Source organism: Lithobates pipiens, unplaced genomic scaffold (genome assembly GCF_037356315.1).
Source record: "Lithobates pipiens isolate NorthernLeopardFrog02 unplaced genomic scaffold, aLitPip1_a1.2 Scaffold_30, whole genome shotgun sequence".
Lineage (NCBI taxonomy): Eukaryota > Metazoa > Chordata > Amphibia > Anura > Ranidae > Lithobates > Lithobates pipiens.
In genome coordinates, this window is record NW_027507791.1 from 45,283,743 (window position 1) to 45,308,828 (window position 25,086).

The window sequence follows — 25,086 nt, forward strand, 5'->3', positions numbered from 1 at the left end:
GCTGGCCGAATTCCATCCAGCAAAAGGTTGAGAGCAGGTCCTCAATTTTTTTTTTTCGGTTGGAAATTTCCGATCGCCTGTAGCAATTCCGACGCGCAAAATTCCTACGCATGCTCGGAAGCATTGAACTAAATTTTCTCGGTGTTAAACGTCACCGCGTTCTTGACGGTCGAAAGCTTAGCGAAGGTTTGTGTGACCGTACATGTGCAAGCCAAGCTTAAGCGGAATTCCATCTGAAGAAAACATCCGACAAGATTTTTCTGGGGGGGGGGGGGGGGGGGGGGCGGAAATTCGGCTCGTGTGTACGGGGCATCACAGGTACAACCAGCCCTTTGAGGGCAGCCATAATGCTGATGCAGCCCCCCCCCCCCGCACATTAAATTGAGTTTGACACTTGACCTGGAATAGACCATATCTGAACTAGGACCCCACTGACAACAAATTCCAGAGACACTTACCGAACACGGTGAGATGATAAATGCACGTTTCCAATGAAGATTTGAATCCAGTTGTGCAGATTGTTGCTTTGTAGGTCCCTTGGTCCTCCCGTTTTAGCTCACTTATTGTCAAAGATCCATCAGATGTGCTGTTCAGTCTTCCAGAAACTCTTGGAAACATTAAATTTGGTAGTCCTTGCATTGTCAGGATTAAATGATCTTTACCGTAATTCCAAGAAATCAGCGTCATCGGGGGGGACCAGCTCGTCGGATGGGTGTGACCCCGGCGTGACCAACTTGTAGGGTGACATTTCCTCCCACAGCTCCAGCTATAGTTCCTTCTCCACAGGATCTTTCACTCGCTGCATCTGATAAAAAAAAGGTACATTTGGATTAATCAATAATATATCTATATATATATAAAGAAATGTGTATATATATATATATATATATATAAATAAAGAAATGTGTATAAATATATATATATATATATATATATATAAAGAAATGTGTATATATATATATATATATATAAATAAAGAAATGTGTATATATATATATATATATATATATATAAAGAAATGTGTGTGTATATATATATATATATATATATATATATATATAAATAAAGAAATGTATATATATATATATATATATATATATATATATATATATATATATATATATATAAAGAAATGTGTATATATATATATATATATATATAAATAAAGAAACGTGTATATATAATATATATATATATATATATAAAGAAATGTGTGTATATATATATATATATAAAGAAATGTGTGTGTATATATATATATATATATATATAAAGAAATGTATATATATATATATATATATATAAAAAGAAATGTGTATATATATATATATATATATATATATATATATATATATATATATATATATATGTATATATATATAAATAAAGGAATGTGTGTATATATATATATATATATATATATATATATATATATATATAAAGAAATGTGTGTATATATATATATATATATATATATAAAGAAATGTGTGTGTATATATATATATATATATATATAAAGAAATGTATATATATATATATATATATATATATATATATATATATATATATAAAGAAATGTGTGTATATATATATATATATCAATATCCAATATCCCAATCATCGGGAAGAGACACAGAACAGAGCTCTGCCTATGTAAACAAGGCAGAGCTCTGTCCTGACAGCAGGGAAAGTGATTGGCTTTTGTGTCCCTGCAAAGCAGCCACACATAGTACACAAAAAGCACTGGCTAGGCACACAGTTAACCCTTTGATTGCCCTAGATGTGTAACTCCTTCCCAGCCAGTGTCCTTAGTACAGTGACAGTGCATATTTTTAGCAATGAAGTATCACCCCCCCCCCCCACCACCCTTTCATATCCCGACCGCCTCACGCAGATATACTGCGGAAGAAGGGCACGTACAGGCAGAATCACGCACCTGTACGTTGCCCTTTAAGAGGCGGCTTGCGGGAGGGAGCTCCGTGAGCGGGATCGAATGTCCACGGGGATACCCGCAATCGTCTCACGGAGAGTGGCACTCTCACTGATCTCTGCTGCTCCCTGTGATCGGGAGCGGTGATAAATGATGTGTCACACGTAGCCCCCCCCCCCCAAGTTAGAATCACTCCCATAGGACACACTTAACCCCTACAGCACCACCTAGTGGTTGACCCCTTCAGTGCTAGTCACATTAAAGTGGTTGTAAACCCTTACAAACCACTTGGACCTACAGGTAAGCCTAGATTAAGGCTTACCTGTAGGTCCAAGAAATATCTCCTAAACCTATATGGTTCAGGAGATATTTGCCCCGAAAACGGGCACCGCTGTCTACGGCGCATGTGCACTGAGCGTGGGATTTCCAAGAATGGAGCTGCCGCGCGCGTCGACTCCCGTGCGCATGCGCGGGAGTGACGTCATCGCGGCTTCGCCGAATGACAGCGGCGGAACTGCGAGACGCCACCAACAAGATGGATGCGGCGGACTACAGGGGACAGCGGCGACTTCGCTGGCTCCTGTGTCAGGTAAGTGACACATAATGGGCTACTATGCGATGCGATGCAATGCATAGTAGTCCATTATGCTTTGCCTTTGCAGGGAATGAAAGAGGAAGTAAACCCATCAGGGTTTACTTCCTCTTTAAGAGCCGGTTCACACTATTGCGATGCGAGAACCCTGCGGATCAACTGCGGGTTCCCACATCGCTCCCGACGCGCACGGCAGTTCGCACTGCCATATGCGAACTGCTGGGGAGTGTCATTATATGTTAACGACACTGCCATTTCAGCTCGCATATCGCGCTGCGAACTGACAGTTCGGACATGAATCGGATCGCATAGGTGTCGAACACACATGCGATCCGATTCTGGTCCGAACAGAAAAAAAGGGTCCTGTGCGTGTTTGCACCGAATACGGGTGCGATATCAGCCATACCACCTGTTTGACTGACATCGCAGCCGCACAGACATCGCATGTAATGTGAACAGCAGTGCGCTGCGAATTACATGCGATGTCTGCCATCGCAATAGTGTGAACCGGCCCTTACGCAGTAATCAATGCAATTTTATAGCACTGATCGCTGTATAAATGACAATGGTACCAAAAATGTGTCAAAATTTTCGATCTGTCCGCCATAATGTCGCAGTCCCGATAAAAATCGCTGATCGCCGCCATTACTAGTAAAATAAAAATTATTAATAAAAATGCCATAAAACTATCTCCTATTTTGTAGACGCTATAACTTTTGCGCAAACCAATCAATAAATGCTTATTGCGATTTTTTTTTACCAAAAATATGTAGAAGAATACATATCAGCCCAAACTGAGGGAAAAAAAATAATTTTTATATATTTTTGGGGGATATTTATTATAGCAAAAAGTAAAAAATAATGCGTTTTTTGCAAAATTGTCGCTCTATTTTTGTTTATAGCGCAAAAAATAAAAATCGCAGGGGTGATCAAATACCACCAAAAGAGCTCTGTTTGTGGGGAAAAAAACAATGTCATTTTTTTTTTCTCCCTATAAACAAAAAGAGGCCGACAATTTTGGAAAAGAAAACAATATTTTTTACTTTCTGCCATAATACATATCAAATGAAAAAAAAAAAGGGCAATATGTATTCTGCTACATGTTTTTGATAACAAAAATCCTAATGAGCATATATTGATTGGTTTACACAAACTGTATAGTGTCTACAAAGTATGGTATATACCGTATTTTTATTTATTTTTTATTTATATTTTTTATTTATATTTATTTTAGGACTGATACTGATTAAACTTTTCCGGTTTGATTAATCGAATCATTTCGATTAATTATAACGCACATACAGTATTTACAATTATTTTTTATTAAACTTTAAGAAAACCGTAGAAAGTTAGTTTAACTTTAATTATAAAACGTATCTAGTATGTTGACTGTCTGCCCCATACTGTAATATCCACATCTGCCCCCATACTGTAATGTCCACATCTGCCCCCATACTGTAATGTCCACATCTGCCCCCCATACTGTAATATCCACATCTGCCCACATACTGTAATATCCACATCTGCCCCCCTACTGTAATATCCACATCTGCCCCCATACTGTAATATCCACATCTGCCCACATACTGTAATGTCCACATCTGCACCCATACTGTAATATCCACATCTGCCCACATACTGTAATATCCACATCTGCCCCCCATACTGTAATGTCCACATCTGCCCCCATACTGTAATGTCCACATCTGTTCCCATACTGTAATGTCCACATCTGCCCCCCCATACTGTAATATCCACATCTGCCCACATACTGTAATGTCCACATCTGCCCCCCATACTGTAATATCCACATCTGCCCACATACTGTAATGTCCACATTTGCCCCCCATAGTGTAATATCCACATCTGCCCCCCATAGTGTAATATCCACATCTGCCCACATACTGTAATATCCACATCTGCCCCCATATTGTAATATCCACATCTGCCCACATACTGTAATATCCACATCTGCCCCCCTACTGTAATGTCCACATCTGCCCCCATACTGTAATATCCACATCTGCCCACATACTGTAATATCCACATCTGCCCCCCTACTGTAATATCCACATCTGCCCACATACTGTAATATCCACATCTGCCCCCATACTGTAATATCCACATCTCCCCCATACTGTAATATTCACATCTGCCCCCCTACTGTAATATCCACATCTGCCCACATACTGTAATATCCACATCTGCCCACATACTGTAATATCCACATCTGCCCCCCTACTGTAATATCCACATCTGCCCCCCATACTGTAATATCCACATTTGCACCCATAGTGTAATATCCACATCTGCCCCCATACTGTAATATCCACATCTCCCCCATACTGTAATATTCACATCTGCCCCCCTACTGTAATATCCACATCTGCCCACATACTGTAATATCCACATCTGCCCACATACTGTAATATCCACATCTGCCCCCCATACTGTAATGTCCACATCTGCCCCCATACTGTAATGTCCACATCTGTTCCCATACTGTAATGTCCACATCTGCCCCCCCATACTGTAATATCCACATCTGCCCACATACTGTAATGTCCACATCTGCCCCCCATACTGTAATATCCACATCTGCCCACATACTGTAATGTCCACATTTGCCCCCCATAGTGTAATATCCACATCTGCCCCCCATAGTGTAATATCCACATCTGCCCACATACTGTAATATCCACATCTGCCCCCATATTGTAATATCCACATCTGCCCACATACTGTAATATCCACATCTGCCCCCCTACTGTAATGTCCACATCTGCCCCCATACTGTAATATCCACATCTGCCCACATACTGTAATATCCACATCTGCCCCCCTACTGTAATATCCACATCTGCCCACATACTGTAATATCCACATCTGCCCCCATACTGTAATATCCACATCTCCCCCATACTGTAATATTCACATCTGCCCCCCTACTGTAATATCCACATCTGCCCACATACTGTAATATCCACATCTGCCCACATACTGTAATATCCACATCTGCCCCCCTACTGTAATATCCACATCTGCCCCCCATACTGTAATATCCACATTTGCACCCATAGTGTAATATCCACATCTGCCCCCATACTGTAATATCCACATCTCCCCCATACTGTAATATTCACATCTGCCCCCCTACTGTAATATCCACATCTGCCCACATACTGTAATATCCACATCTGCCCACATACTGTAATATCCACATCTGCCCCCCTACTGTAATATCCACATCTGCCCCCCATACTGTAATATCCACATTTGCACCCATAGTGTAATATCCACATCTGCCCCCATACTGTAATATCCACATCTCCCCCATACTGTAATATTCACATCTGCCCCCCTACTGTAATATCCACATCTGCCCACATACTGTAATATCCACATCTGCCCACATACTGTAATATCCACATCTGCCCCCCTACTGTAATATCCACATCTGCCACCCATACTGTAATATCCACATCTGCCCCCCATACTGTAATATCCACATCTGCTCACATACTGTAATATCCAGATCTGCTCCCCTACTGTAATATCCACATCTGCCCACATACTGTAATATCCACATCTCCCCCAAACTGTAATACCCACATCTGCCCCCATACTGTAATATCCACATCTCCCCCAAACTGTAATATCCACATCTCCCCCAAACTGTAATACCCACATCTGCCCCCCATACTGTAATACCCACATCTGCCCCCCATACTGTAATGTCCACATCTGCCCCCCATACTGTAATGTCCACATCTGCCCCCCATACTGTAATATCCACATCTGCCCCCCATACTGTAATATCCACATCTGCCCCCCATACTGTAATACCCACATCTTTCCCCCTATACTGTAATATCCACATCTGCCCCCCATACTGTAATATCCACATCTGCCCCCCATAGTGTAATATCCACATCTGCCCCTCATACTGTAATATCCACATCTGCCCCCCATACTGTATTATCCACATCTGCCCCCATACTGTATTATCCACATCTGCCCCCATACTGTAATATCCACATCTGCCCCCATACTGTATTATCCACATCTGCCCCCATACTGTATTATCCACATCTGCCCCCATACTGTAATAGCCACATCTGCCCCCATACTGTAATAGCCACATCTGCCCCACATACTGTAATATTCACATCTGCCCCACATACTGTAATAGCCACATCTGCCCCACATACTGTAATATCCACATCTGCCCCCCATACTGTAATATCCACATCCCGATTGTCCACTCTGTCCTGAATAGACAGCAGACAGACCCGTCCACAGAGTAGACGGCACAAGCAGGCGGGTGATGATGACGTCAGCGCGCCGCTACTAGGCCGCCACCGGGTGGACCAAGATGGCCGCAGCTCTGGAGCTAGACGGAAGCCGCGGCCTTTCCTATGGGCGAGACCGCGGAGCTCAATCCTCAGTCGAATTATTTTGATCCAGCAAAAAAATTAACGGTTAATCGAGCAATTAATCGTTCATTTCCGCAGCCCTAATTTATTTATTTATTTTATACTAGTAATTAGTGATGGACGAACTTCCGACGGGACGTTTCGCGAACGCGAAACGCGAACGGACACAAACGTTCGCGAAAACGACCGTTCGCCGCGGGCTCCATTGACTTCAATGGGAGGCGAATTTCGCAAACCTTTAGGTCGAATTTGCGGCCACGGGGTAATTATTAGGGGGTAGCACGTAGTCCCACCACCTGGACAATAGCATAATACATGTATGAGGTGAATTTGGGATCGATAACTACAAGCATTTTTTTTTTATTTGGGAAATTGTTCTGACAATTCAGGACTATGGAGCTAATGAAGGCAATGGAGGAGAGGGAAGGTCAGGGACCAGGGTAGGCAAACAAGAGGGTGCAGGAGATACAGAGCACTGACAGCAGCACCGTAATACAGAGCACTGACATCAGCACCGTGACATACAGCGCTGACAGCAGCTCCGTGACATACAGCGCTGACAGCAGCTCCGTGACATACAGCGCTGACAGCAGCTCCGTGACATACAGCGCTGACAGCAGCTCCGTGACATACAGCGCTGACAGCAGCTCCGTGACATACAGCGCTGACAGCAGCACCGTGACATACAGCGCTGACAGCAGCTCCGTGACATACAGCGCTGACAGCAGCTCCGTGACATACAGCGCTGACAGCAGCTCCGTGACATACAGCACTGACAGCAGCTCCGTGACATACAGCGCTGACAGCAGCTCCGTGACATACAGCGCTGACAGCAGCACCGTGACATACAGCGCTGACAGCAGCTCCGTGACATACAGCGCTGACAGCAGCTCCGTGACATACAGCGCTGACAGCAGCTCCGTGACATACAGCGCTGACAGCAGCTCCGTGACATACAGCGCTGACAGCAGCTCCGTGACATACAGCGCTGACAGCAGCTCCGTGACATACAGCGCTGACAGCAGCTCCGTGACATACAGCGCTGACAGCAGCTCCGTGACATACAGCGCTGACAGCAGCTCCGTGACATACAGCGCTGACAGCAGCTCCGTGACATACAGCGCTGACAGCAGCTCCGTGACATACAGCGCTGACAGCAGCACCGTAAGCAGCCCCAGGAGGAAGTCAGCACAGCACAGGGATGGTGTGATCCCCTCATAATAAGAACCCCCAGGAGGAAGTCAGCACAGCACAGGGATGGTGGGAGCCCCTCATAATAAGAACACCCAGGAGGAAGTCAGCACAGCACAGGGATGGTGGGAACCCCTCATAATAAGCAGCCCCAGTAGAAATATGACACCGCTCAACCTCTTCAAAGAGGAGGGTAGGGGCATATAGTACGGTGTGCTTTTTTGGGTCAGGGAAGTGAGCCAAATGAATTAAGAAGGTCTGTGTGCTTGATTCCAAAAATTGTTTATAGACATATACATGGTCTACTGATCACATGTGTTGAATTCCTCCGAGATCCATGCCTCATTCATTTTTAGAAATGTGAGGTAGTTAACACTGTGGTGAGCTAGGCGAGTACGCTTATCGGTCACAATCCCCCCTGCTGCGCTGAACGTCCTTTCGGACAGGACACTGGATGAGGGGCAAGCCAACAGTTCGATTGCAAATTGGGCAAGCTCTGGCCAGAGGTCAAGCCTGCCCACCCAGTAGTCTAGGGGTTCATCACTCCTCAGAGCGTCCACATCGGCCGTTAACCCAATGTAGTCGGACACCTGACGGTCTAGGCGTTCCCTGATGCTGGATCCGGATGACACCTGTCGATGGGTCGGCTGAAAGAATGACCTCATATCCGAAGTCACCAACACATCTTCAAACCGGCCTCTTCTTGCAGGCGCTGTTGGATTGGTACCCGCAAATCCTTCTCTGGGAGTGGGAATTGCTCCTCTGCCAGCGCACGCAAAAGCAGAATGCAGCATTTCTCGAAGCAAGGCCTGGAAGTGCTGCATTCTGACAGCCCTCTGCGACGGCGGTAACATTTCCGCCATTTTGTGTTTGTACCGGGGGTCTAAGTACGTTGCCACCCAGTACTGGTCCTTGACCCTCATGCTTTTTATACGGGGGTCCCTATTAAAACACTGGAGCATGAAGGCCCCCATTTGCACTAAAGTGGAAGCGGTGTGGTGGCCTGGCTCCTGCTCATCATCCAGGATAATGTCGTCCTCTTCATTCTCCTCTCCCCATCCTCGCACAACAGGGATCCCAGAAAGGTTTAAAGCATGCTCTTCTTGCTCCTGCTCATCCGCCCCGGCACCATCCTCCTCTGACTCCTCATCAGACTCCTGTTGTTGACTTGTCTCAGATAGAGTAGCCCCCCCTGGGAATTCATCCAGCATTGCGACTTCCTCATCTTCCCGCTCCTGCTCCTCCACAGCCTGATCAATGACACGACGCAATGCACGCTCCAGAAAGAAGGCATAAGGTACCATGTCACTGATGGCGCCATGGCTGCGACTGACCAGTTTGGTGATCTCCTCAAATGGCCGCAGAAGTCTGCATGTGTCGCGCATGAGCAGCCACTGGCGCGGTGAAAAAAAACCCAGCTCCCCAGAACCGTTTCTTTCGCAGAGTTCATACAGGTAGACGTTAACTGCACGTTTCTGCTGGAGCAGCCTATCAAGCATATAGAAGGTTGAGTTCCATCGCGTCGGGCAATCGCAAATAAGACGTCTGACCGGCAGATGGTGTCGCCGCTGAATGTCAGCAAGGCGAGCCATGGCCGTGTAAGATCTTCTGAAATGGGCCGAGATTTTCCTTGCCTGCCGCAAGATGTCCTGGACCCCAGGGTATTTGACAAGGAATCGCTGCACGACCAAGTTTAAGACGTGTGCCATGCACGGCACGTGCGTGATTTTGCCCTGTTTCAATGCGCTAAGCAGATTGGCACCGTTGTCACACACCACTTTACCAACTGTCAAATTGAGCGGTGTTAGCCACTCATCTGCCTGTGAACGCAAAGCTGAAAGGAGTGCCGGGCCAGTGTGGCTCTTTGCTTCCAGGCACAACAGACGCAGCACGGCATTGCAACGTCTCACCTGGCATGTGGAATAGGTTCTGGGGAGCTTGGGCGGTGCAGTGGAAGAGACGCTAGCAGCGGAAAAGGAGGAGGCAGCTGAGGAGGAGAGGGAGGAGGATGGAGTAGGAGGAGGAGAAGAAGAGTCAGGCCTGCATGCAATCCGTGGCGGTAAAACCAAATCTACACGGGTGCCACGGGTTACATGCTTGACGGCCGTCAGAAGGTTCACCCAGTGGGCAGTAAAACTGATATACCTTCCCTGCCCGTGTTTGCTAGACCACGTGTCTGTGGTCAGATGTATCTTGGCACCGACACTGTGTGCCAGAGATACATTCACTTGCCGCTGAACATGGCCATATAGCTCTGGGATGCCCTTCTCTGAGAAATACTTCCTTCCTGGGACCTTCCATTGTGGTGTTCCAATGGCCACAAATTTGCGAAAGGCCTCCGAGTCCACCAGTTTATATGGCAGTAGTTGGCGGGCTATGAGTTCTGACAAGCCAGCCGCCAACCGTTGGGCAAGAGGGTTATCCGGCGTCATCATTTTTTTACGCTCAAACATTAGGCCCACGGAAGCCTGCCTTTTTGCAGAAAAATGTGAGCTTGGCGTGATGGAAGGTGGAGTGGAGGACAATTGTGAGGAGAGAGGAGAAGGAGAAGTAGAAGACGAGGCTGGACGGTGAGAGCCTGCAGTGTGGCTTTGTGTGTTCCGTTGCTCCCACTGGGCTCGGTGATGGCTGCTCATGTGCCTTCTTAAGGCGGTCGTCCCTAGGTGAGTATTGGGCTTACCGCGACTAACGCGTTGACTGCAAAGATTGCAGATGGCAACGCTATTGTCAGCAGCGGACACGTTAAAAAAAGCCCACACTGCGGAGCCATGTGCCGGTGTCCTGGGAGCGCCAGATGTGACCGTACATGGTCGATGACTCGCTCCTGATACATTTGCAGTCTGCTTTGTCCCTGCTGTGCAATGTAAGTCATTGCTGCTTCTCCTCCCTATCTGCTGGTCCATATCTCCCTCTGAACTCCCCTCCTCTTCCTCTCTTGTGGGCACCCACGTGACATCACTAGACACGTCATCATCAACGTCACCTTCCCCACCGCTATAAGTAGAGTAGGCAGCAACACCGGGGACCAACCTCCTCCTTGGGCTGATCTGGGTACTGGCGTCAGACTGCTGAGTAGCGCTTGTTGCTACCTCCTCTTCCTGATCCAATACCAAGAGTGGCTGCGCATCAGAAATGTCCTCTTGATATGGATCGGAAAATAATTCCAGTGACTCAAGCGGAAGGTATGTGGTGGTGGTGGTGGTGGTCGTGTTGTTGGTGGTAGTGTCTTTGGGGGTGCACATAGCAGAGAGTGAAGAAGAGGGTGCAGATCGAGAGGATGAGGAGGGTGCAGAAGAGTAAGGCTGAGCGAGCCACTCAACCAAGTCTGGTGCATCCTTTAAAGTAATTGAACGCACCTTCTGCAACTTCCCACTTTGGCTCAAGCCTGTTGCTCCTGCCCTACCCCTACCACCCCTGCGGAAGGGCCTGCCTCTTCCTCTGCATGTCATTTTTTAAATGACCCTGTGACAAAACTCTTAGTCCCTATACCGCTGAAGGACTGCTGCAGTATAGGTGAGCGGTCAGCAGTGGTGCACGTCAACCCTATCTATTGTGGACCTATAGCGGTCCTTACAGAACAGCAGACTGTACCGCACTCAAGCCTATGTACCGTAGCACCCTATACCAAGTTACCAGTCCTTATAAGAACTTTTGTGGACCAAGCAGGTTGTGTATTAGTGTTTAGCAGACTGTACGTCAGTCCCTATACCGCTGAAGGACTGCTGCAGTATAGGGCAGCGGTCAGCAGTGGTGCACGTCAACCCTATCTATTGTGGACCGATAGCGGTCCTTACAGAACAGCAGACTGTACCGCACTCAAGCCTATGTACCGTAGCACCCTATACCAAGTTACCAGTCCTTATAAGAACTTTTGTGGAACAAGCAGGTTGTGTGTTAGTGATTAGCAGACTGTACGTCAGTCCCTATACCGCTGAAGGACTGCTGCAGTATAGGGCAGCGGTCAGCAGTGGTGCACGTCAACCCTATCTATTGTGGACCGATAGCGGTCCTTACAGAACAGCAGACTGTACCGCACTCAAGCCTATGTACCGTAGCACCCTATACCAAGTTACCAGTCCTTATAAGAACTTTTGTGGAACAAGCAGGTTGTGTGTTAGTGATTAGCAGACTGTACGTCAGTCCCTATACCGCTGAAGGACTGCTGCAGTATAGGTGAGCGGTCAGCAGTGGTGCACGTCAACCCTATCTATTGTGGACCGATAGCGGTCCTTACAGAACAGCAGACTGTACCGCACTCAAGCCTATGTACCGTAGCACCCTATACCAAGTTACCAGTCCTTATAAGAACTTTTGTGGACCAAGCAGGTTGTGTATTAGTGTTTAGCAGACTGTACGTCAGTCCCTATACCGCTGAAGGACTGCTGCAGTATAGGGCAGCGGTCAGCAGTGGTGCACGTCAACCCTATCTATTGTGGACCGATAGCGGTCCTTACAGAACAGCAGACTGTACCGCACTCAAGCCTATGTACCGTAGCACCCTATACCAAGTTACCAGTCCTTATAAGAACTTTTGTGGACCAAGCAGGTTGTGTATTAGTGTTTAGCAGACTGTACGTCAGTCCCTATACCGCTGAAGGACTGCTGCAGTATAGGGCAGCGGTCAGCAGTGGTGCACGTCAACCCTATCTATTGTGGACCGATAGCGGTCCTTACAGAACAGCAGACTGTACCGCACTCAAGCCTATGTACCGTAGCACCCTATACCAAGTTACCAGTCCTTATAAGAACTTTTGTGGACCAAGCAGGTTGTGTATTAGTGTTTAGCAGACTGTACGTCAGTCCCTATACCGCTGAAGGACTGCTGCAGTATAGGGCAGCGGTCAGCAGTGGTGCACGTCAACCCTATCTATTGTGGACCGATAGCGGTCCTTACAGAACAGCAGACTGTACCGCACTCAAGCCTATGTACCGTAGCACCCTATACCAAGTTACCAGTCCTTATAAGAACTTTTGTGGAACAAGCAGGTTGTGTGTTAGTGATTAGCAGACTGTACGTCAGTCCCTATACCGCTGAAGGACTGCTGCAGTATAGGTGAGCGGTCAGCAGTGGTGCACGTCAACCCTATCTATTGTGGACCGATAGCGGTCCTTACAGAACAGCAGACTGTACCGCACTCAAGCCTATGTACCGTAGCACCCTATACCAAGTTACCAGTCCTTATAAGAACTTTTGTGGACCAAGCAGGTTGTGTATTAGTGTTTAGCAGACTGTACGTCAGTCCCTATACCGCTGAAGGACTGCTGCAGTATAGGGCAGCGGTCAGCAGTGGTGCACGTCAACCCTATCTATTGTGGACCGATAGCGGTCCTTACAGAACAGCAGACTGTACCGCACTCAAGCCTATGTACCGTAGCACCCTATACCAAGTTACCAGTCCTTATAAGAACTTTTGTGGACCAAGCAGGTTGTGTGTTAGTGTTTAGCAGACTGTACGTCAGTCCCTATACCGCTGAAGGACTGCTGCAGTATAGGGCAGCGGTCAGCAGTGGTGCACGTCAACCCTATCTATTGTGGACCGATAGCGGTCCTTACAGAACAGCAGACTGTACCGCACTCAAGCCTATGTACCGTAGCACCCTATACCAAGTTACCAGTCCTTATAAGAACTTTTGTGGAACAAGCAGGTTGTGTGTTAGTGATTAGCAGACTGTACGTCAGTCCCTATACCGCTGAAGGACTGCTGCAGTATAGGTGAGCGGTCAGCAGTGGTGCACGTCAACCCTATCTATTGTGGACCGATAGCGGTCCTTACAGAACAGCAGACTGTACCGCACTCAAGCCTATGTACCGTAGCACCCTATACCAAGTTACCAGTCCTTATAAGAACTTTTGTGGACCAAGCAGGTTGTGTATTAGTGTTTAGCAGACTGTACGTCAGTCCCTATACCGCTGAAGGACTGCTGCAGTATAGGGCAGCGGTCAGCAGTGGTGCACGTCAACCCTATCTATTGTGGACCGATAGCGGTCCTTACAGAACAGCAGACTGTACCGCACTCAAGCCTATGTACCGTAGCACCCTATACCAAGTTACCAGTCCTTATAAGAACTTTTGTGGACCAAGCAGGTTGTGTATTAGTGTTTAGCAGACTGTACGTCAGTCCCTATACCGCTGAAGGACTGCTGCAGTATAGGGCAGCGGTCAGCAGTGGTGCACGTCAACCCTATCTATTGTGGACCGATAGCGGTCCTTACAGAACAGCAGACTGTACCGCACTCAAGCCTATGTACCGTAGCACCCTATACCAAGTTACCAGTCCTTATAAGAACTTTTGTGGAACAAGCAGGTTGTGTGTTAGTGATTAGCAGACTGTACGTCAGTCCCTATACCGCTGAAGGACTGCTGCAGTATAGGGCAGCGGTCAGCAGTGGTGCACGTCAACCCTATCTATTGTGGACCGATAGCGGTCCTTACAGAACAGCAGACTGTACCGCACTCAAGCCTATGTACCGTAGCACCCTATACCAAGTTACCAGTCCTTATAAGAACTTTTGTGGAACAAGTGAGTTGTGAATGTTTAGCAGACTGCAGCAGAAGGGCAGCAGTCAAGTATAATATCCTTTCTATATTTGGAAGAAAGAATATTATACATGTACAAGCCTATTACTGTACCACTGATACCAGTCCTGAAAAGAACCTTTGTGGAACTAATAATAACAGCAAGTCTTTAAAATTACCCTCACTGCCTGACAACACTGCTTCCTTCCTGTCCCTATACAAATTGGCAAAAAAAGAGAACGATTAGTGGTTACTGGAACAGCTCTTTTGTGGACCTTGATAGTAACAGCTAATGATGATGATGATGATGATGATGATGAAAGACTAATCTGGCTGTCCCTGTAGCATACACCGTCCTTTCCCTTTCTCTAAACTAACAAAAGACACTCAGGCTGCTGCAAGAATCAGCAGCACAGCAAACCTATCAACACCTAACACCTATACCAGTCCTGAAAAGAACTTTTGTGTACCAAATAGCTAGTGGTTTATCTCTCCCTACTCCACACAGGAACCTGTCCCTATCTTAACAGAAGAAAGAATGTAAAATGGCCACCGGATCGGGTGTATTTATAGGTTAGGGGGAATGTACAAGTGTCCATGTGCTGTCATGTCTCAATTGGCTGTCCTGTATCACATGATAAACGTGTCACCAAAGGTTAAAGTTCTTGTATACATTAAACACGTAAGTCCGCCGCGGCGAACGACGGAAAAAGGCGTTCGAACGTGCGGACCGCGAATGTCGGAAATTCGCCGCGAAACGACCGCCGGGCGAACCGTTCGGCCATCACTACTAGTAATATCCGCGGTCAGTGACTTAGAGCAGGCCGTCAGTTATGCTATGTTTAATTACTTTAATTAGATACAACACAACCTGTACATTGACCCGTGTTCAGCACAACAAAGCTAATTACTTAAACATTCATTAAACTCTATGAGATGGTAAACCCAGGGGCGGACTGACCATTCGGGCACTCGGGCAAGGACCGAGGTCCCCATGCCACTAGGGGGCCCCATCAGGGACAGTTCAGTGCCTGCAACAAGTGGATTTTCTTTTCTCATTTAAAGGCCTTTTCCTGCCAGCTGCCTGCCACACCAAGCACTAAGGTGCAAAAGTTGTGTGTAAGGGGACACTGGTAGAAGGTGACACACTGCGGGGGGGGGGGGGGGGGGCTCTGCCATAAGGTAGGACTCTGCAGACTGTGATGTATAGGGAGAATGTTGGGACTTTGGTGTAAGGGGGGACTCTGATGTGAGCATGGCGCTCATCCTGACTGCTGTACTATATAGTGTATATGTTGTTTTGTTTGTTACTTACTCCTGGCATGGCGGCCACCTGTAAGCCTGGAGGCCCCATAATCTTCTATTGCCCCGGGGGCCCCATGAGTTGTCAGTCCACCCCTGGGTAAACCCATACAGGTTATGGTGAGAAAGGACTAATGGAATCAAAAGCCCTCCAATACAATTACTGCGCTATGCTTTTACACCCTGAAATATGTCAAGTTGTAAATATCACTAGAGTTGAAGATTATCTCGAGGCAAATCCTTGATTTTAAATCTTAGATCGGGTGGGTGAGTGGGAAAAGTTTGGACCCTCTGTCAATTCTCAGTTGCCTATCACTCTCCCTACCGGTGACCATTGTCACTAAACACATAAAATAATGGGAAATCCAACATTTTAGAGTTTTCCCCAGAATAAGAGGTGAGGGAGAATCTTCCAATGGGGACACCTGTCCCTGGGACACCTGTCTGCTAAGGGAATTCCCTTCACTTTGGGTAAGGGGTGTCGCTAGGGGGTGGCTTTTGGGGCTTTAACCCCAAATCTGGGGCCCATAGCTCCAAGTTTCTGCAGGGGTTCCCAAGGGGAGGGGAGGCTCTCTGGGAACCCTGATGGAAGTGGGAAACTCTCTGGGGACCCTGATTTTAAGGGGGAGGCTCTCTGGGGACCCTGATGTAAGGGAGGTTCTTTGGGAACCCTGATGTAAGTGGGGGGGGGCTCTCTGGGGACTCTGGTGGAAGTGGGAAGCTCTCTAGGGGCCCTGATTTTAAGGGGGAAGCTCTCTGGGGACATTGATTTTAAGGGGGAGGCTCTCTGGGGACCCTGATGTAAGGGGGAGGCCCTCTGGGGACCCTGATGTAAGGGAGAGGCTCTCTGGGGACCCTAATGTAAGAGGGCTCCCTGAGAACCCTGATGTAAGTGGGGGGGGCTCTCGGGGGACCCTGATGGAAGTGGGAAGCTCTCTGCGGACCCTGATTTTAAGGGGGAGGCTCTCTGGGGAGCCTGATTTAAGGGGGCAGCTCTCTGGGGACCCTGACATAAGGGGGAGCTCTCTGGGGACCCTGGTGTAAGGGGGGCTCTCTGGGAACCCTGATGTAAGTGGGGGGGTCTCTGGGGACCCTGGTGGAAGTGGGAGGCTCTCTGGGGACCTTGATTTTAAGGGGGAGGCTCTCTGGGGACCCTGATTTAAGGGGGAGGCTCTCTGGGGACCCTGATTTAAGGGGGCAGCTCTCTGGGGACCCTGATGTAAGAGGCCCTCTGGGGACCCTGGTGTAAGGGGGGCTCTCTGGGAACCCTGATGAAAGTGGGGGGGGGCTCTCTGGGGACCCTGGTGGAAGTGGGAAGCTCTCTGGGGACCCTAATGTAAGGGGGGCTCTCTGGGGACCCTGACTTTAAGGGGGAGGCTCTCTGAGGACCCTAATGTAAGCTCTCTGGGGACCCTAATGTAAGGGGCGCTTTCTGGGGACCCTGATGTAAGTGGGGGGCTCTCTGGGGACCCTGATGGAAGTGGGAAGCTCTCTGGGGACCCTGCTTTTAAGGGGGAGGCTCTCTGGGGACCCTGATTTAAGGGGGCAGCTCTCTGGGACCCTAATGTAAGGGGGGCTCTCTGGGAACCCTGATGTAAGTGGCGGGGGGCTCTCTGGGGACCCTGATGTAAGGGGGAGGCTCTCTGCAATCTGGGGACCCTGATTTTAAGGGGGAGGCTCTCTGGGGACAGTGATGTAAGGGGGAGGCTCTCTGGGGACCCTGATTTTAAGGGGGAGGCTCTCTGGGGATCCTGATTTAAGGGAGAGGCTCTCTGGGGACCCTGATTTAAGAGGGCAGCTCTCTGGGGACCCTGATGAAAGTGGGAAGCTCTCTGGGGACCCTGATTTTAAGGGGGAGGCTCTCTGGGGATCCTGATTTAAGGGAGAGGCTCTCTGGGGACCCTGATTTAAGAGGGCAGCTCTCTGGGGACCCTGATGAAAGTGGGAAGCTCTCTGGGGACCCTGATTTTAAGGGGAAGGCTCTCTGGGGACCCTAATGTAAGCTCTCTGGGGACCCTAATGACCCTGGTGGAAGTAGGAAGCTCTCTGGGGACCCTGATTTTAAGGGGGAGGCTCTCTGGGGACCTTGATGTAGGGGAGGCTCTCTGGGAACCCTGATGTAAGTGGGGGGGAGGGCTCTCTGGGGACCCTGATTTCAAGGGGGAGGCTCTCTGGGGACCCTGATTTTAAGGGGGACGTTCTCTGGGGACCCTGATTTACGGGGGTAGTTCTCTAAGGACCCTAATATAAGGGGGACCCTAATATAAGGGGGCTCACTGGGGACCCTGGTGGAAGTGGGGGGCTCTCTGGGGACCCTGATGTAAGTGGGGGGGAGGGCTCTCTGGGGACCCTGATTTAAGGGGGAGGCTCTCTGGGGACCCTGATTTAAGGGGGCAGCTCTCTGGGGACCCTGATGTAAGGGGCCCTCTGGGGACCCTGGTGTAAGGGGGGCTCTCTGGGACCCCTGATGAAAGTGGGGGGGCTCTCTGGGGACCCTGGTGGAAGTGGGAGGCTCTCTGGGGAACCTAATGTAAGGGGGGCTCTCTGGGGACCCTGACTTTAAGGGGGAGGCTCTCTGGGGACCCTAATGTAAGCTCTCTGGGGACCCTAATGTAAGGGGCGCTCTCTGGGGACCCTGATGTAAGTGGGGGGCTCTCTGGGGACCCTGATGGAAGTGGGAAGCTCTCTGGGGACCCTGATTTTAAGGGGGAGGCTCTCTGGGGACCCTGATTTAAGGGGGCAGCTCTCTGGGACCCTAATGTAAGGGGGGCTCTCTGGGAACCCTGATGTAAGTGGTGGGGGGCTCTCTGGGGACCCTGATGTAAGGGGGAGGCTCTCTGGGGACCCTGATTTAAGGGGGCAGCTCTCTGGGGACCCTGGTGTAAGTGGGGGTGGGGGGCTCTCTGGGGACCCTGGTGGAAGTGGGAAGCTCTCTGGGGACCCGGATTTTAAGGAGGGGGCTCTCTGGGGACCCTGATTTTAAAGAGGAGGCTCTCTGGGGATCCTGATTTAAGGGAGAGGCTCTCTGGGGACCCTGATTTAAGAGGGCAGCTCTCTGGGGACCCTGATGGAAGTGGGAAGCTCTCTGGGGACCCTGATTTTAAGGGGAAGGCTCTCTGGGGACCCTAATGTAAGCTCTCTGGGGACCCTAATGATCCTGGTGGAAGTAGGAAGCTCTCTGGGGACCCTGATTTTAAGGGGGAGGCTCTCTGGGGACCTTGATGTAGGGGAGGCTCTCTGGGAACCCTGATGTAAGTGGGGGGGAGGGCTCTCTGGGGACCCTGATTTTAAGGGGGAGGCTCTCTGGGGACCCTGATTTTAAGGGGGAGGCTCTCTGGGGACCTTGATGTAGGGGAGGCTCTCTGGGAACCCTGATGTAAGTGGGGGGGAGGGCTCTCTGGGGACCCTGATTTCAAGGGGGAGGCTCTCTGGGGACCTTGATTTTAAGGGGGAGGTTCTCTGGAGACCCTGATTTACGGGGGTAGCTCTCTAAGGACCCTAATATAAGGGGGACCCTAATATAAAGGGGCTCACTGGGGACCCTGATGGAAGTGGGGGGCTCTCTGGGGACCCTGATTTTAAGGGGAGGCTCTCTGGGACCCTAATGTAAGGGGGCTCTCTGGGAACCCTGATGTAAGTGGCGGGGGGCTCTCTGGGGACCCTGATGTAAGGGGGAGGCTCTCTTGGGACCCTGATTTTAAGGGGGAGGCTCTCTGGGGACCCTGATTTAAGGGGGAGGCTCTCTGGGGACCCTGGTGTAAGTGGGGGTGGGGGGCTCTCTGGGGACCCTGGTGGAAGTGGGAAGCTCTCTGGGGACCCGGATTTTAAGGGGGAGGCTCTCTGGGGACCCTGATTTTAAGGAGGAGGCTCTCTGGGGATCCTGATTTAAGGGAGAGGCTCTCTGGGGATCCTGATTTAAGGGAGAGGCTCTCTGGGGACCCTGATTTAAGAGGGCAGCTCTCTGGGGACCCTGATGGAAGTGGGAAGCTCTCTGGGGACCCTGATTTTAAGGGGAAGGCTCTCTGGGGACCCTAATGTAAGCTCTCTGGGGACCCTAATGACCCTGGTGGAAGTAGGAAGCTCTCTGGGGACCCGGATTTTAAGGGGGAGGCTCTCTGGGGACCCTGATTTTAAGGGGGAGGCTCTCTGGGGACCTTGATGTAGGGGAGGCTCTCTGGGAACCCTGATGCAAGTGAGGGGGAGAGCTCTCTGGGGACCCTGATTTTAAGGGGGAGGTTCTCTGGGGACCTTGATTTATGGGGGTAGCTCTCTAAGGACCCTAATGTAAGGGGGGCTCTCTGGGAACCCTGATGTAAGTGGCGGGGGGCTCTCTGGGGACCCTGATGTAAGGGGGAGGCTCTCTGGGGACCCTGATTTAAGGGGGCAGCTCTCTGGGGACCCTGGTGTAAGTGGGGGTGGGGGGCTCTCTGGGGACCCTGGTGGAAGTGGGAAGCTCTCTGGGGACCCGGATTTTAAGGAGGGGGCTCTCTGGGGACCCTGATTTTAAGGAGGAGGCTCTCTGGGGATCCTGATTTAAGGGAGAGGCTCTCTGGGGACCCTGATTTAAGAGGGCAGCTCTCTGGGGACCCTGATGGAAGTGGGAAGCTCTCTGGGGACCCTGATTTTAAGGGGAAGGCTCTCTGGGGACCCTAATGTAAGCTCTCTGGGGACCCTAATGATCCTGGTGGAAGTAGGAAGCTCTCTGGGGACCCTGATTTTAAGGGGGAGGCTCTCTGGGGACCTTGATGTAGGGGAGGCTCTCTGGGAACCCTGATGTAAGTGGGGGGGAGGGCTCTCTGGGGACCCTGATTTTAAGGGGGAGGCTCTCTGGGGACCCTGATTTTAAGGGGGAGGCTCTCTGGGGACCCTGATTTTAAGGGGGAGGCTCTCTGGGAACCCTGATGTAAGTGGGGGGGAGGGATCTCTGGGGACCCTGATTTCAAGGGGGAGGCTCTCTGGGGACCTTGATTTTAAGGGGGAGGTTCTCTGGAGACCCTGATTTACGGGGGTAGCTCTCTAAGGACCCTAATATAAGGGGGACCCTAATATAAAGGGGCTCACTGGGGACCCTGATGGAAGTGGGGGGCTCTCTGGGGACCCTGATTTTAAGGGGAGGCTCTCTGGGACCCTAATGTAAGGGGGCTCTCTGGGAACCCTGATGTAAGTGGCGGGGGGCTCTCTGGGGACCCTGATGTAAGGGGGAGGCTCTCTTGGGACCCTGATTTTAAGGGGGAGGCTCTCTGGGGACCCTGATTTAAGGGGGAGGCTCTCTGGGGACCCTGGTGTAAGTGGGGGTGGGGGGCTCTCTGGGGACCCTGGTGGAAGTGGGAAGCTCTCTGGGGACCCGGATTTTAAGGGGGAGGCTCTCTGGGGACCCTGATTTTAAGGAGGAGGCTCTCTGGGGATCCTGATTTAAGGGAGAGGCTCTCTGGGGATCCTGATTTAAGGGAGAGGCTCTCTGGGGACCCTGATTTAAGAGGGCAGCTCTCTGGGGACCCTGATGGAAGTGGGAAGCTCTCTGGGGACCCTGATTTTAAGGGGAAGGCTCTCTGGGGACCCTAATGTAAGCTCTCTGGGGACCCTAATGACCCTGGTGGAAGTAGGAAGCTCTCTGGGGACCCGGATTTTAAGGGGGAGGCTCTCTGGGGACCCTGATTTTAAGGGGGAGGCTCTCTGGGGACCTTGATGTAGGGGAGGCTCTCTGGGAACCCTGATGCAAGTGAGGGGGAGAGCTCTCTGGGGACCCTGATTTTAAGGGGGAGGTTCTCTGGGGACCTTGATTTATGGGGGTAGCTCTCTAAGGACCCTAATATAAGGGGGACCCTAATATAAGGGGGGCTCCCTGGGGACCCTGATGGAAGTGGGGGGCTCTCTGGGGACCCTGGTTTTAAGTGGGAAGCTCTCTGGGGACCCTGATTTTAAGGGGTAGGCTCTCTGGGGACCCTAATGTAAGCTCTCTGGGGACCCTAATATATGGGGGCTCTCTGGGGACCTTAATGTAAGGGGAGGCTCTCTGGGGACCCTGATTTAAGGGGGCAGCTCTCCGGAACCCTGATGTAAGTGGAGGGAGGGCTCTCTGGGGACCCTGGTGGAAGTGGGAAGCTCTCTGGGGACCCTAATTTCAAGGGGGAGGCTCTATGGGGACCCTTATTTAAGGGGGCAGCTCTCTGGGGACCCTAATGTAAGGGGGCTCTCTGGGGACCCTGACTTTAAGGGGGAAGCTCTCTGGGGACCCTAATGTAAGCTCTCTGGGGACCCTAATGTAAGGGGCGCTCTCTGGGGACCCTGATGTAAGGAGAGGCTCTCTGGGGACCCTGATTTAAGGGGGGCTCTCTGGGGACCCTGATGGAAGTGGGAATCTCTCTGGGGACCCTTATTTAAGGGGGCAGCTCTCTGGGGACCCTAATGTAAGGGGGCTCTCTGGGGACCCTGACTTTAAGGGGGAAGCTCTCTGGGGACCCTAATGTAAGCTCTCTGGGGACCCTAATGTAAGGGGCGCTCTCTGGGGACCCTGCTTTTAAGGGGGAGGCTCTCTGGGGACCCTGATTTAAGGGGGCAGCTCTCTGGGACCCTAATGTAAGGGGGGCTCTCTGGGAACCCTGATGTAAGTGGCGGGGGGCTCTCTGGGGACCCTGATGTAAGGGGGAGGCTCTCTGCAATCTGGGGACCCTGATTTTAAGGGGGAGGCTCTCTGGGGACAGTGATGTAAGGGGGAGGCTCTCTGGGGACCCTGATTTTAAGGGGGAGGCTCTCTGGGGATCCTGATTTAAGGGAGAGGCTCTCTGGGGACCCTGATTTAAGAGGGCAGCTCTCTGGGGACCCTGATGAAAGTGGGAAGCTCTCTGGGGACCCTGATTTTAAGGGGGAGGCTCTCTGGGGATCCTGATTTAAGGGAGAGGCTCTCTGGGGACCCTGATTTAAGAGGGCAGCTCTCTGGGGACCCTGATGAAAGTGGGAAGCTCTCTGGGGACCCTGATTTTAAGGGGAAGGCTCTCTGGGGACCCTAATGTAAGCTCTCTGGGGACCCTAATGACCCTGGTGGAAGTAGGAAGCTCTCTGGGGACCCTGATTTTAAGGGGGAGGCTCTCTGGGGACCTTGATGTAGGGGAGGCTCTCTGGGAACCCTGATGTAAGTGGGGGGGAGGGCTCTCTGGGGACCCTGATTTCAAGGGGGAGGCTCTCTGGGGACCCTGATTTTAAGGGGGACGTTCTCTGGGGACCCTGATTTACGGGGGTAGTTCTCTAAGGACCCTAATATAAGGGGGACCCTAATATAAGGGGGCTCACTGGGGACCCTGGTGGAAGTGGGGGGCTCTCTGGGGACCCTGATGTAAGTGGGGGGGAGGGCTCTCTGGGGACCCTGATTTAAGGGGGAGGCTCTCTGGGGACCCTGATTTAAGGGGGCAGCTCTCTGGGGACCCTGATGTAAGGGGCCCTCTGGGGACCCTGGTGTAAGGGGGGCTCTCTGGGACCCCTGATGAAAGTGGGGGGGCTCTCTGGGGACCCTGGTGGAAGTGGGAGGCTCTCTGGGGAACCTAATGTAAGGGGGGCTCTCTGGGGACCCTGACTTTAAGGGGGAGGCTCTCTGGGGACCCTAATGTAAGCTCTCTGGGGACCCTAATGTAAGGGGCGCTCTCTGGGGACCCTGATGTAAGTGGGGGGCTCTCTGGGGACCCTGATGGAAGTGGGAAGCTCTCTGGGGACCCTGATTTTAAGGGGGAGGCTCTCTGGGGACCCTGATTTAAGGGGGCAGCTCTCTGGGACCCTAATGTAAGGGGGGCTCTCTGGGAACCCTGATGTAAGTGGTGGGGGCTCTCTGGGGACCCTGATGTAAGGGGGAGGCTCTCTGGGGACCCTGATTTAAGGGGGCAGCTCTCTGGGGACCCTGGTGTAAGTGGGGGTGGGGGGCTCTCTGGGGACCCTGGTGGAAGTGGGAAGCTCTCTGGGGACCCGGATTTTAAGGAGGGGGCTCTCTGGGGACCCTGATTTTAAAGAGGAGGCTCTCTGGGGATCCTGATTTAAGGGAGAGGCTCTCTGGGGACCCTGATTTAAGAGGGCAGCTCTCTGGGGACCCTGATGGAAGTGGGAAGCTCTCTGGGGACCCTGATTTTAAGGGGAAGGCTCTCTGGGGACCCTAATGTAAGCTCTCTGGGGACCCTAATGATCCTGGTGGAAGTAGGAAGCTCTCTGGGGACCCTGATTTTAAGGGGGAGGCTCTCTGGGGACCTTGATGTAGGGGAGGCTCTCTGGGAACCCTGATGTAAGTGGGGGGGAGGGCTCTCTGGGGACCCTGATTTTAAGGGGGAGGCTCTCTGGGGACCCTGATTTTAAGGGGGAGGCTCTCTGGGGACCTTGATGTAGGGGAGGCTCTCTGGGAACCCTGATGTAAGTGGGGGGGAGGGCTCTCTGGGGACCCTGATTTCAAGGGGGAGGCTCTCTGGGGACCTTGATTTTAAGGGGGAGGTTCTCTGGAGACCCTGATTTACGGGGGTAGCTCTCTAAGGACCCTAATATAAGGGGGACCCTAATATAAAGGGGCTCACTGGGGACCCTGATGGAAGTGGGGGGCTCTCTGGGGACCCTGATTTTAAGGGGAGGCTCTCTGGGACCCTAATGTAAGGGGGCTCTCTGGGAACCCTGATGTAAGTGGCGGGGGGCTCTCTGGGGACCCTGATGTAAGGGGGAGGCTCTCTTGGGACCCTGATTTTAAGGGGGAGGCTCTCTGGGGACCCTGATTTAAGGGGGAGGCTCTCTGGGGACCCTGGTGTAAGTGGGGGTGGGGGGCTCTCTGGGGACCCTGGTGGAAGTGGGAAGCTCTCTGGGGACCCGGATTTTAAGGGGGAGGCTCTCTGGGGACCCTGATTTTAAGGAGGAGGCTCTCTGGGGATCCTGATTTAAGGGAGAGGCTCTCTGGGGATCCTGATTTAAGGGAGAGGCTCTCTGGGGACCCTGATTTAAGAGGGCAGCTCTCTGGGGACCCTGATGGAAGTGGGAAGCTCTCTGGGGACCCTGATTTTAAGGGGAAGGCTCTCTGGGGACCCTAATGTAAGCTCTCTGGGGACCCTAATGACCCTGGTGGAAGTAGGAAGCTCTCTGGGGACCCGGATTTTAAGGGGG

General features: G+C 50.9%; 1 protein-coding gene across 8 annotated transcripts in view; it reads right to left on the reverse strand.

The window, feature by feature from the left end:
* LOC143942751 (SLAM family member 9-like) overlaps positions 1-25,086 on the reverse strand; it is a 91,334-nt gene that overhangs the window by 55,170 nt on the left and 11,078 nt on the right. For 6 of the 8 annotated variants that reach the window (XR_013264831.1, XR_013264829.1, XR_013264832.1 and 3 more), the window contains exon 2: positions 459-805. The exons of the other annotated variants lie outside the window; for them this stretch is intronic. The gene's annotated coding sequence lies outside the window, so the exon portion shown is untranslated. The remainder of the gene's footprint in view (positions 1-458; positions 806-25,086) is intronic. 8 annotated transcript variants of the gene reach the window in all.